General features: G+C 42.2%; 1 long non-coding RNA gene across 1 annotated transcript; it reads left to right on the forward strand.

Annotated features, from left to right (window-relative positions):
- Positions 1 to 4,227: 4,227 nt before the first annotated feature.
- LOC110502116 lies at positions 4,228 to 4,778 on the forward strand. Its single transcript, XR_002470296.2, has 2 exons — positions 4,228 to 4,442; positions 4,537 to 4,778. It is a non-coding gene; the product is annotated as an uncharacterized LOC110502116 (long non-coding RNA).
- Positions 4,779 to 7,912: the final 3,134 nt, after the last annotated feature.

A 7,912-nucleotide genomic window follows, 5' to 3' on the forward strand; every position in this document is an offset into this window, starting at 1 on the left:
GCATGGAGGAATGGGTCAAAATACCAGCAACAGTGTGTGAAAACCTTGTGAAGACTTACAGAAAACGTTTGACCTCTGTCATTGCCAACAAAGGGTATATAACAAAGTATTGAGATAAACTTTTGTTATTGACCAAATACTTATTTTCCACCATAATTTGCAAATAAATTCATTAAAAATCCTACAATGTGATTTTCTGGATTTTTTTTCTCATTTTGTCTGTCAGTGTACCTATGATTAAAATTACAGGCCTCTCTCATCTTTTTAAGTGGTAGAACTTGCACAATTGGTGGCTGACTAAATACTTTTTTTGCCCCACTGTATATGTGCTTTCTTTAGCAGGGGGACCTTGCGGGCGCTGCAGGACTTCAGTCCTTCATGGCGTAGTGTGTTACCAATTGTTTTCTTGGTGACTATGGTCCCAGCTGCCTTGAGATCATTGACAAGATCCTTCCGTGTAGTTCTGGGCTGATTCCTCACCGTTCTCCTGATCATTGCAACTCCAAGAGGTGAGATCTTGCATGGAGCCCCAGGCCGAGGGAGATTGACAGTTATTCTGTGTTTCTTCCATTTGCGTATAATCACACCAACTGTTGTCACCTTCTCATCAAGTTGCTTGGCGCCGGTCTTGTAGCCCATTCCAGCCTTGTGTAGGTCTACAATCTTGTCCCTGACATCCTTGGAGAGCTCTTTGGTCTTGGCCATGGTGGAGAGTTTGGAATCTGATTGATTGATTGCTTCTGTGGACAGGTGTCTTTTATACAGGTAACAAACTGAGATTAGGAGCACTCCCTTTAAGAGTGTGCTCCTAATCTCAGCTCATTACCTGTATAAAAGACACGTGGGAGCCAGAAATCTTTTTGTTTGAGAGGGGGTCAAATAGTTATTTCCCTCATTAAAATGCAAATAAATGTATAACATTTCTGACATGCGTTTTTCTGGATTTTTTGTTGTTGTTATTCTGTCTCTCACTGTTCAAATAAACCTAGCATTAAAATTATAGACTGACTTTGTCAGTGGGCAAACGTACAAAATCAGCAGGGGATCAAATACTTTTTTCCCTCACTGTAATAGTTACGTGAGTGTGTGTGTGTGTGTGTGTGTGTGTGTGTGTGTGTGTGTGTGTGTGTGCGTGTGTGTGTGTGTCTGTTTCAAGGCAGATCATAATAATAATGTATTCCTGTTTAGTGCACCAATCAGGAGTTTCTGGTTCATACAGTACATACCATTTGTGGCTTGGACTTATAAAGCAAGCAGGGACTAAGCAGCGGGAGACCGATTTCGGTTGATATTTAATGATGCTCTTCGAAATTGAAAACCACTGGGTATTTCCGCTAAACATTCCCAATAGTCCAAAGCAGAATACATCTATTGACTTGCTCTAACTAGTATTGGTCTAAGGGCTAAAAAGGTCTCTTCCCTCACTCCCTGTGGGTTATAAGCAGGATGGTGACATAACTAGTAATAAACTGGAAACTTGATTTCCCTCCAAGTTGGTTGTTGATTTCTGCCAATACTGCAAAGCCTTGTGGGTTGATTCTGGTGTATCTATTTCATGTTGTGGCAGCTTTGACCATATGATCTAAAGAGATGCAGAGCATGTCATGTTAGCTTAGTTCTGATTCTACGGGTCACCGGTGGTGGTGGCATGCGATAGAGCCATCAGAACAGCCTTAAGATGGATGTTTCATTCCGTTTCACTTCTCAAGTCACAAATTGTTTGTCTCTACCTGGGAAAGTGTTGAGTAATTGCTTCAGTCTCAAACATCCAGGCAGGTGGCAATTCCCTTGTTCAATTCCCAAGGGGCTGTTGACTTCAAATGGAATTTAGGCTCTGGGTTAAATCTTCACTGTGTATTCAGACATCATTCTGTCTCCTCCAATGAGCTTGGAGAGTCTAAAACACTCTCATGCATTTGATCTTGTTTTTTTTCTTGAGATGGAGAGGAGTCACTGGTACTGCAGTAGACCAAAATCACATATGAGACCATTTCAGCTGGAGATCCGTTGCCGTCCATACATTACGTATCTATATGAGAAATCTCAATTAACCCGTTTTTGGGTCTGTTATCAATAAATATAAAGTGTATTTTGTTAGATGAGATAAGAGGCAATCCTCCACTCTCCTTTTCCTCAGCCCAGTGTTATCAGTCTAGATCATATAGAATTGGATTGATCAAAGGTTATCCCAAGCTGTCCAGCGGGCAGCATTTGGCACGTGGTTGTAAACTGTCTTTCTGCTTTAGAAGACGGCATAATGATTGTAACCAACTGGCCTCTCTTACAACCAGGTGAAGACATAATTATTTTCCTTGATGACATCAAACCATCATGGGAAGGACATCACATCTTGGTTGATTTACTGATTGCTAAAAATACATCAACAAACATCCTTACATAACCAAACCATGATGTCATAGAAGAGGCCATTGCAACCAGTTTTGCCCGCTGGGCATAGAGCTTCACATCAGTGCCCTAAGTGGAGGCCACCTCCTCCCCGTTTCCTTGGTGACAAATTACACTCAGGCTTGATTTGTCATGCCTTGTTGCTGGTGATGGTGGCTCCAGTCAGGTGGAATCCTCCCAGGACGTGTCACCAATCCCATTAGTTTCTGGCTTTAACACTCAGTCAGACCGGCGAGAAAGGATGACTAATGCGTGGCAACTTCCTTCTCTGCAGGACGGTAAAACAAAGATTGTATTCTGCTGAGAGGATGAGAAGGAAATCCTCTTACATTAGAGTCAGCAATACAGAGTAAACCAGGTTGGCAGGGGGTTTCAGTAGACAGTACTCACCAACTAAATGTTAATTGAACTGTATACAATGCCCTGCTAAATTTAGCTAGTGTGGCGGGACAGGGCCTACAAGCTGAGGAACATAATAGCATATTCACAAACAATTTGACAATTTGAGTCTTTTGTGTCATGTTACATACGCATAGTAAGTGTAGCATACTGCGATATGGTGAGTCTCGCAGACCATCACAGCCTGTCGGTCACACATCACCTGAGGTAAAACAGCTAAAACAGCGAGCCCCATGGTAAACAAACCCCAGCTGAACCTTGGGCTGTTGTGACACAGGAGCACTGGAGCTGAAAATGTGAGGCCGGTTCTTGACGACACACATTGTGTGGAAGACCATCAACCATGAACTGCCAGATTCCTACATTTTTTTGTTGTTTTCAAAGCAACTTTGACATTCTTGTCAGTAATGAAAAGCTATATATAAAATACATGTATTATTATTATTATCTTGTCCAATCCCTCCGCGAATGGATTCTGCTCAGCACTTCCCCTGTAAATGAAATGGAGGAGAGGTCACCTCTTATATCACCTCCTGTACTCTGAGTGCTCTCTGCTTATTCCTCTCTATCCATCTCCCCCAAGCCCCTACTACCCCTCCCCCTCTCTATTTCCTGCCCTGCCCGTACCCTCTCTTTCAGATGACATGTTTTATTGCTGGAGTTCCCCCCACTGTCGCTGTTATCGATTGGAGGGTGAGGGACCCTTGCCCAGAGTTGTTTTTGTTAAGATGAGGTTGTAAGCTCTGTATCTTGTTGGACTGTTTCCCTTGGCTTTACTATTGGGAGGCAAAAAAGAGCTCTTTGAGTGGTTTCCCAGCGGAGTGGAGCAGGCAGAAATGCTTAGCCTGGCACCTCTCTATTTGATTTGCATGCATGCTGTGTGTTCCACTGCAGGTCTGCGGTCTTTAGTTTTTAAAGCTCATCGAAGTCTTTTTAATTATATTTTTTATGTCTAATAAATAACTGTGTGTGTATGTGTGTATTTAAAAATATATATATCTCCAAATTATATGTGTTATAATTTATTTCTCTAAGCCTCCTTGGGTCACTGAAATGCTCAGTCCAACTGTGTGGGCATGGGGATACACATGTCAATATATATTTATATATACATCCCTGATTGGCCGATAGAATCATCTAGAGTCCACCCCCTCAACCCTTCAAAAAAGAACAACAAAGGCAAATGGTATTCAAAATGTCAGTTGGTGTCACGAACCTCGCCGAAGATGGTGCCTCTTCCTGTTCGGGCAGTGCTTGGCGGTCGTCGTCGCCGGCCTATTAGCTGCCATCGATTCCCTTTCCGTTTGTTTTTGGTTATTGGGTAATTGGGTACACCTGTTTTGTATTAGGGTTTGTTTGTAGGCTATTTAAGGGCATTTGTGCGGGCTTGTTTCTTGTTACTCTGTGTTGGATGGTATTTTGTTTGTGTCTTTATTCTCCAGACTATTTTTGTCTTGTTGTTTGGACTGGTAACTTGTATACGCCCTGTGTGTTGGCGTGACCGTTTTTGTTGCGCCGGTGAATAAAATTGACAAAGGACTGAACCCTGCTCTCTGCACCTGATTCCACCCACCACTCCTCGTTTATCGTAACAGTTGGAGCTGGAATTGGAACATTCAAGCGATGAACTTCCACAGGTGTGTAGGCTACTTTGTTTTGTCACCAAAACAAAAAGCATACATAATGCATTCATTTGCTATATAATTTTTTTTGTTTTACTGTTTTCAATAGGTCATCCGGATTATTAAGTAGGTCACCAGAAGATGCAGGACCAGAACAGCCTGTTTACATTGTTGGCCATCCTGGGCTATACCCTGTTTGCCATCTATTCCTTGCAGAATGCCATGATTATCTACAGGGCAACTTTATGGTACAATCTTCAGGATCATCACAAAGTCTATTTCATAATTTAATGAAATAGACTTTGATGATACTGGAGATTATAACTTATAATAAAATGTCTAATGGCTGAACCATGTCCTTTGTCAGATTTATTAGGAAATATTAATGGGGTGGTTACTCGTCTATCTGTGATTATCTGTATGACCAATAGAAGACACTGGTAGTTATTACAGGTATCTGGCCTATAGGAGCTTTGTCAGTTGGTGCTGGGGCTATCTGGGCAGTAAGATCAGTGATGCTGCAGCCTGCGTAGTCCATCACATCTACCAGGGGCCTCATTTATAATCTGCGCGTACATACAAAATATACCCCAAAATGTGCGTGCGCCAGTTTTAAAGCAAACTTGACATGCAAACTTTAGACTAAGCAGACGCACACCTTCTAGTGGTTTAAGTATTGTATTGCAAGCAGGCAAGAAGGCCATAGTGTTTTGTGGAAATGGGGGATATGATGGCACGCTTATTCATAAAAACGCTCACCTCCGAGGGAACCCGGAAGTCCCCTAAATGTCTGCCTTCTGGGTTAAATTCAGCCTCTGCTGTTCCCACAAAGTATCATGACGTCCGGAAGGTTTTCAGTAAGGCTCGTGCTATCTCCCTTCCTCCAAAACGTCCTTACGATTGTGCGATTGACCTCCTCCCGGGCACCACACCGCCTCAAGGCTGGAATTATTCCCTGTCTGGCCCTGAGACCAAGTCCATGGAAGAGTACATTGATAACTCTCTGGGGGCTGGAAGCATTCGCCCTTCGGCCTCTCCTGTCGGCGCAGGGTTCTTCTTTATGGGAAAGAAGGACAAGACCCTGCATCTATGTATTGATTATCGGGGTCTCAATGACATCACAGTCAAGAACCGGTACCCGCTACCACTCCTCTCCTCGGCTTTTGAACCTCACCAGGGGGCAACCATCTTTTCTAAACTGGACCTCCAGAATGCCTACCATCTTGTTCGGGTATGTGAAAGAGACGAGTGGAAGACTGCTTTCAATACAGCAAGTGGACACTATGAGTACCTGGTCTTGCCGTTTGGACTCGCTAATGCTCCTGCTGTCTTCCAGGCTCGGGTTAACGATATGCTCCGGGACATGTTGAATCGGTTTGTTTTTGTATACCTCGATGACATCCTGGTTTTCTCCCATTCTGCCCAGGAACACGGTCTCCATGTGCGACAAGTTCTTCAGCGCCTTCTGGAGAACCAGTTGTTTGTTAACCTGTTGAGTGTAGGGGGCAGTATTTTGATGTTTGGATGAAAAACGTAGCCAAATTAAACTGCCTATTTCTCAGGCCCAGAAGCTAGAATAGGCATATAAGTGTCAGATTAGGATAGAAAACACTCTAATGTTTCCAAAACTGTCAAAATATTTTCTGTGAGTATTACAGAACTGATATTGCAGGCGAAAACCTGAGGAAAATCCAACTAGGAAGTGCCTCTAATTTTGAAAGCTCCCTGTTCCATTGCATGCCTTCCCTCCATTTAAAGGGATATCAACCAGATTCCTTTCCCTATGGCTTCCACATGGGGTGAACAGTCTTTAGACATAGTTTCAGGCTTTTATTCTGAAAAATGAGCGAGAATGATCACATCGCGTCAGTGGATGGCTGGATGCCAGCAGAGTTTTGCATGCGCAACAGCTTGGAGCAGACATTTTCTCTCTCTCTCTCCTATTGAAAAAGCTATGGTGCGGTTGAAATATTATTGATTATTTATTGTAAAAACAACCTGAGGATTGATTATAAAAAACGTTTGACATGTTTCTATGAACTTTACGGATACTATTTGGAATTTTCGTCTGCCCCGTCGTGACCAAATGGAGGTAAATGGAGGTATTTTGGATATAAAAATAATCTTTATGGAACAAAAGGAACATTTATTGTGTAACTGGGAGTCTCGTGAGTGCAAACATCCGAAGATCATCAAAGGTAAGCGATTCATTTTATTGCTTTTCTGACTTTCGTGACCAATCTACTTTGCTGGTAGCTGTTTGTATTGTTTTGTCTGCTGAGAGAGATGTCCTAACATAAACGTTTGGATAGCTTTTGCTGTAAAGCTTTATTGAAATCTGACACGCCAGGTGGATTAACAACAAGCTAAGCAGTGTTTTGCTTTATTGCACTTGTGATTTCATGAAAATTAAATATTTTTTGTAATTTAATTTGAATTTGGCGCTCTGCAATTCAGCTGATGTTGACAAAAATGATCCCGCTAACGGGATGTGTGCGCCAAGAAGTTAAAGCAGAGAAGTGCCAGTTCCACCGCTCCAAAATCACTTTTCTGGGATACATCATCTCTGAAGGGAATGTTCAGATGGATCTGGAAAAAGTGAGAGTGGTGGTGGTGGATTGGCCCCAACCCACGTCCAGGGTGCAGCTACAGCGGTTTCTGGGGTTTGCTCATTTTTACCACTATTTCATTCGGGGCAACAGCAACCTGGCAGCTCCCCTCTCTGCACTCCCCTCTCCCAAGGTACTGTCCACAAGGTCTGCTTAAATTCTAGGGCTGACTTTTTTCTGCCGGACAATAGAATTCTTCTTTTTGTAACTAATTGCTTTCGTGTCTTTACTATCATTAAATTGAAGACTTTTATCAAAGGTTCTGTTATTAGTATTACGCGATCAACTGATTAATCACGTAACTGTAATTAACTATGAAGTCGGGGCACCAAAGAAAAATATTCAGATTACAAAGTTATCATTTCCTAAAATAACTTTTCAGATATTTTATCTGATCAATTAGTCTTCGAATTAATGAATTATTTACTTTACCTCACGTTAGTCTCATTCCAAACGTATCTGCACGAACCCAGTCTTCACTATGAGTCATCCATACATCAATTGTCTTAAATCATTTATTTATTACTAACTAAGTAATTCACAGAAATGCATAAACAAACAAACAAACAAGGTAAATGTGGCTACAAGAAATGATAGGAGAATGTGCCCTAGTGGGCTAAACCAGCATGGCGGCTTGTTAGACAAAAGGGGAAGTGGTGGTCGACTAAGAAGTCACCACAGAGTGATAATTATAACAATTGAAATGCTAATCCTTTGCACATGAACGCTCACTCATTCGGGAACAATTGCAATCAATAGATATATATTTACGCTCAGTGTGTCGTCTTGATCGCTGGTGAAAAGTTTCTGTTGGAGAGTTTCGTCCTCTCTCTCTCTCTGTCTTGGTTAGGGGGGATAGTTCAGAGTGACATTCAT

This window comes from Oncorhynchus mykiss, chromosome 22 (assembly GCF_013265735.2).
Source record: "Oncorhynchus mykiss isolate Arlee chromosome 22, USDA_OmykA_1.1, whole genome shotgun sequence".
Taxonomy (NCBI): Eukaryota; Metazoa; Chordata; class Actinopteri; order Salmoniformes; family Salmonidae; genus Oncorhynchus; species Oncorhynchus mykiss.